This window comes from Salvelinus alpinus, chromosome 30, assembly GCF_045679555.1.
Source record: "Salvelinus alpinus chromosome 30, SLU_Salpinus.1, whole genome shotgun sequence".
NCBI classification, from domain to species: Eukaryota; Metazoa; Chordata; class Actinopteri; order Salmoniformes; family Salmonidae; genus Salvelinus; species Salvelinus alpinus.
Window position 1 is genome coordinate 22,555,624 of NC_092115.1, and position 6,531 is coordinate 22,562,154.

A 6,531-nucleotide genomic window follows, 5' to 3' on the forward strand; every position below is an offset into this window, starting at 1 on the left:
CCTCGCCGGCTTTGTATTCATGTTACCTGATGAAATTGCTGTACAATATGATCTTGTTGCCATCTGATGCACATTCAATGTCATAAATCAACACTGCAGAGCTCTCCCTGTCCTCTGCCGTGCCTTGATTGTATTACTGTTGATGATATCTGGAAATGTGCATGTACACCCTGGTCCATCTAGTGTTGCTAGCGCCAATTCTGACTTCTGCTCTGATATCTGCTTCATTGATTTCTGCTCTCGTAAAAACCTGGGTTTTCTGCACGTTAACACTAGAAGCTTATTACCTAAAATGGATCAATTGAAAGTGAGGGTTCACAGCTCCAATCCAGATGTGTTGGTCATTACTGAGACATGGTTAAGGAAGAGTGTTTTGAATACTGATGTTAACCTTTCTGGTTATAACCTTTTTCGGGAAGACAGATCTTCCAAAGGTGGTGGAGTGGCAATCTTTACCAAGGATCACCTTCAGTGCTCGGTTGTCTCCACCAAGTCTGTCCCCAAACAATTTGATTTGCTGGTTTTAAGTATTGAACTTTCAAATAGCTCTTTGTTGACTGTTGCTGGGTGCTATCGTCCTTCATCAGCACCGGCCTGTACCCTACCTGCCCTACCTAAGCTCTCTCCTAACCCCTTACACCAAGTCTGAATTTGTCCTGCTAGGTGACCTAAACTGGGACATGCTTAAACCACCTGACCAAGTCCTAAAGCAATGGGACTCCCTTTCTCAGATTATTACCAATCCCACAACGTATGACTCCAAACACCCAGAAAAGGCTACTCTTCTTGATGTTATCCTCACAAATAATCCTGATAGGTATCAGTCTTGTGTTTTCTGTAATGACCTTAGTGATCACTGTTTTACAGCCTGTGTTCGTAATGGCTGCTCAGTGAAACGACCTGTCCTGATTTGTCATAGAGACTTGATAAAAAACTTTAATGAGCAAGCCTTCCTTCATGAACTGGTCTCTGTAAAATGGTATAGAACCTTCTTTTTTATATATTTTCAGTGGTATTGTTAACAAGCACACCCCTATAAAGAAAATTATAATTAAAAACAGGGTCAGCCCTTGGTTCTACCGTGATCTTGCAGAGTTACTCCACCTCAAGAATTGCATTTGGCGAAAGGCTTGGCACACGCATACTCAGGCTGACTGGCTCTCGTTCAGTTAAATGAGAAATAAGTGCACTCAGGCTATCCGGAAGGCCAAAGTTGGTTACTTTAAGGAGCAGTTCTCTCTCTGTGGGTCTAACCCCAAGAAGTTCTGGAAAACGGTTAAAGACCTGGAGAATAAACCCTCCTCCTCACAGCTGCCCATGTCCCTTAAAGTTGATGTGGTTGTTACTGACAAGAAGCACATGGCTGAGCTCTTTAATCACCACTTCATTAAGTCAGGATTCCTATTTGACTCAGCCATGCCTCCTTGCCCGTCCTACATTTCCTCATCTCCCACCCCTTCTAATGTGACTATCCCCGATGCTTCTCCCTCTTTTCCCCCTGCCCCGCTACAAAGTTTCTCCCTGCAGGCAGTCACTGAGTCCCAGGTGCTAGAGGAGCACCTGAAACTTGACCCCAAAAAACATCTGGGTCAGATGGTTTAGACCCTTTCTTCTTTAAGGTTGCTGCCCCTATCATCAGACCTCTTTATTCTGTCTCTCCTTTCTGGGGAGATTCCCATTGCTTGTAAGGCAGCTACGGTTCTTCCTTTATTTAAAGGGGGAGATCAAGCTGATCCTAACTGTTATAAGCCTATTTCTATTTTGCCCTATTTATCAAAAGTGTTGGAAAAACATGTCAATAATCAACTGACTGGCTTTCTTGATGTCTATAGTATTCTCTCTGGTATTCAATCTGGTTTCCGCTCAGGTTATGGATGTGTCACTGCAACCTTAAAGGTCCTCAGTGACGTCACCATTGCCCTTGATTCTAAGCAATGTTATGCTGCTATTTTATTGACTTGGCCAAAGCTTTTGATACAGTAGACCATTCCATTCTTGTGGGCCGGCTAAGGAGTATTGGTGTCTCTGAGGGGTCTTTGGCCTGGTTTGCTAACTACCTCTCTCAAAGACTGCAGTGTATTAAGTCAGAAAATCTGCTGTCTCAGCCACTGCCTGTCACCAAGGGAGTACCCCTAGGCTCATTCCTGTCCCCAAGATCTTCTCAATTTACATCAACAATATAGCTCAGGCAGTAGGAAGCTCTCTCATCCATGTATATGCAGATGATACAGTCTTATACTCAGCTGGCCCCTCCCCAGATTTTGTGTTAAATGCTCTACAACAAAGTTTCCTTAGTGTCCAGCAAGCTTTCTCTACCCTTGACCTTGTTCTGAACACCTCCAAAACAAAGGTAATGTGGTTTGGTAAGAAGAATGCCCCTCTCCCCACAGGTGTGATTACTACCTCTGAGGGTTTAGAGCTTGAGGTAGTCACCTCACACAAGTACTTGGGAGTATGGCTAGACGGTACACTGTCCTTCTCTCAGCACATATCAAAGCAGCAGGCTAAAGTTAAATCTAGATCTGGTTTACTCTATCGTAATCACTCCTCTTTCACCCCAGCTGCCAAACTAACCCGGATTCAGATGAACATCCTACCGATACTAGATTACGGAGAAATAATTTATAGATCAGCAGGTAAGGGTGCTCTCGAGCGGCTAGATGTTCTTTACCATTCGGCCATTAGATTTGCCACCAATGCTCCTTATAGGACACATCACTGCACTTTATACTCCTCTGTAAACTAGTCATCTCTGTATACCCGTCGCAAGACCCACTGGTTGATGCTAATTTATAAAACCCTCTTAGGCCTCACTCCCCCCTATCTGAGATATCTACTGCAGCCCTCATCCTCCACATACAACACATGTTGTCAGTCACATTCTGTTAAAGTTCCCCAAAGCACACACATCCCTTGTCTTTTCAGTTCGCTGCAGCTAGCGACTGGAACAAGCTGCAACAAACACTCAAACTGGACAGTTTTATCTCAATCTCTTCATTCAAAGACTCAATCATGGACACTCTTACTGACAGTTGTGGCTGCTTTGTGTGATGTATTGTTGTCTACCTTCTTGCCCTTTGTGCTGTTGTCTGTGCCCAATAATGTTTGTACCATGTTTTGGGCTTCTACCATGTTGTTTTGCTACCATATTGTTTTGCTACCATGTTGTTGTCATGTTGTGGTGTTGCTGCCTTGCTATGTTGTTGTCTTAGGTCTCTCTTCATGTAGTGTTGTGCTGTCTCTATTGTCATGATGTGTGTTTTGTCCTATATTTTATATGTTTAAAAATATATATAATTTAATCCCAGCCCCATCCCCACAGGAGGTATTTTGCCTTTTGGTAGGCCGTCATTGTAAATAAGAATTTGTTCATAACTGACTTGCCTAGTTAAATAAAAATACAATAAATGAAACCTGAACATCTAATCTGAAGATATGTAAATTGTTTTCAATATGTCAATGTATTACAAAATGCATCAACTATGACAACGTTCATATGTGCCTTCAGAAAGTATTCATATCCCCTGACCTTTCCACATTTTGTCTTACAGCCTGAATTCAAAATGGATTCAATAGATTAGTTTTCCTCACCTTCCTACATACAATACCCCATAATAAAATACAGTTGAAGTCAGAAGTTTACATATACCTTAGCCAACTACATTTAAACTCAGATTTCACAATTCCTGACATTTAATCAGAGTAAAAATGTCCTGTTTTAGGTCAGTTAGGATCACCACCTTATTTTAAGAATGTGAAATGTCAGAATAATTGTAGAAAGAATGATTAATTTCAGCTTTTATTTCTTTCATCACATTCCCAGTGGGTCAGAAGTTTACATGCTACCAAATACGAATTGAGTGTATTGCCTTTAAATTGTTTAATTTGGGTCAAACGTTTTGGGTAGCCTTTCACAAGCTTCCCACAATAAGTTGGGTGAATTTTGTCCCATTCCTTCTGACAGAGCTGGTGTAACTGAGTCAGGTTTGTAGGCCTCCTTGCGCGCACACGCATTTTCAGTTCTGCCCACATTTTCTATAGGATTGAGGTCAGGCCTTTGTGATGGACACTCCAATACCTTGACTTTGTTGTCCTTAAGCCATTTTGCCACAACTTTGGAAGTATGCTTGGGGTCATTGTCCATTTGGAAGACCCATTTGCGATCAAGCTGTAACTTCCTGACTGATGTCTTGAGATGTTGCTTCAATATATCCACATAATTTTCCATCCTCATGATGCCATCTATTTTGTGAAGTGCACCAGTCCCTCCTGCAGCAAAGCACCCCCACAACATGATGCTGCCACCCCTGTGCTTCACGGTTGGGATGGTGTTCTTTAGCTTGCAAGCCTCCCCCTTTTTTCCTCCAAACATAACAATGGTCATTATGGCCAGTTCGATTTTTTTCATTAGACCAGAGGACATTTCTCCAAAAAGTACAATCTTTGTGCCCATGTGCAGTTGCAAACCGTAGTCTGGCTTTTTTATGGCGGTTTTGGAGCATTGGCTTCTTCCTTGCTGAGCGGCCTTTCAAGTTATGTTGATATAGGACTCGTTTTACTGTGGATATAGATACTTTTGTACCCGTTTCCTCCAGCATCTTCACAAGGTCCTTTGCTGTTGTTCTGGGATTGATTTACACTTTTCGCACCAAAGTAAGTTAATCTCTAGGAGAGAACGCGTCTCCTTCCTGAGCGGTATGATGGCTGTGTGGGCTCGTGGTGTTTATACTTGCGTACTATTGTTTGTACAGATGAAAGTGGTACCTTCAGGCGTTTGGAAATTGCTCCCAAGGATGAACCAGACTAGTCGAGGTCTACAATTTTTGTCTTGTCGAGGTCTTGGCTGATTTCCCATGGTGTCAAGCAATGAGGCACTGAGTTTGAAGGTAGGCCTTGAAATACATCCACAGGTACACCTCCAATTGACTCAAATTATGTCAATTAGCCTATCAGAAGCTTCTAAAGCCATGACATCATTTTCTGGAATTTTCCAAGCTGTTTAAAGGCACAGTCAACTTAGTGTATGTAAACTTCTGACCCACTGGAATTGTGAAGTGAAATAATCTGTCTGTAAATAATTGTTGGGAAAATTAGTTGTGTCATGCACAAAGTAGATGTCCTAACCGACTTGCCAAAACTATAGTTTGTTAACAAGACATTTGTGGAGTGGTTGAAAAACAAGATTTAATGACTCCAACCTAAGTGTATGTAAACTTCCGACTGCAACTGTACATAAATTTCTAATTTACAAAGGTAATCATACCCCTGAGTCAATCCATGTTAGAATCATCTTTGGCAGCGATTACAGCTGAGTCTTTCTGGTTAAGTCTAAAGAGCTTTGCACACCTGGATTGTACAATATGGCCCAGATTTTGTGCGCGTAAATGGAACGTAATTCCCTTCACACACCCTTTCACAGTGAAATTAAAAAATAACTTGTTAAAAAAAAAGAAGGAAAATGGTGCGTGCATTAGTATTCACCCCCTTCGTTATGAAGCCCCTAAATAAGATTTGGTGCAACCAATTACCTTCAGAAGTCACATAATTAGTTAAAGTCTAACTGTGTGCAATCTAAGTGTCACATGATCTGTCACATGCTCTCAGTATATATACACAAACCTGTTCTGAAAGGCCCCAGAGTCTGCAACACCACTAAGCAAGGGGCACCACCAAGCAAGCGGCACCATGAAGACCAAGGAGGTCTCCAAACAGGTCAGGGACAAAGTTGTGGAGTAGGACAGATCAGGGTTGAGTTATAAAAAAATATCAGAAACTTTGAACATCCCACAGAACACCATTAAATCCATTATTAAGAGATGGAAAGAATATATGTTACCACAACAAACCTGCCAAAAGAGGGCCGCCCACCAAAACTCACAAACCAGGCAAGGAGGGCATTAATCATTGAGGCAACAAAGAGACGAAAGATAACCCTGAAGGAGATGCAAAGCTCCACAGCAGAGATTGGAGCATATGTCCATAGGACCACTTTAAGCCGTACACTCCACAGAGCTGGGCTTTACGGAGGTGGGCAGAAAAAAGCCATTGCTTTCAGAAAAAAATAAGCAAACACATTTGGTGTTTACCAAAAGGCATGTGGGAGACTCCCCAAACATATGGAAGAAGGTACACTGGTCAGATGAGACTAAAATGTAGCTTTTTTGCCATCAAGGAAAACGCTTTGTCTGACGCAAACCCAACACCTCTCATCACCCCGAGAACATCATCCCCACAGTGAAGCATGGTGGTGGCAGCATCATGCTGTGGGGATGTTTTTCCATCAGCAGGGACTGGGAAACTGGTCAAAATTGAAGGAATGATGGATGGCACTAAATATAGGGAAATTCTTGACAGAAACCTGTTTCAGTCTTCCAGAGATTTGAGACTGGGATGGAGGTTCACCTTCCAGCAGGACAATGACCCTAAGCATACTGCTAAAGCAACACTTGAGTGGTTTAAGGGGAAACATTTAAATGTCTTGGAATGGTCAAGTCAAAGCCCAGACCTCAATCCAATTGAGAATCTGTGGTA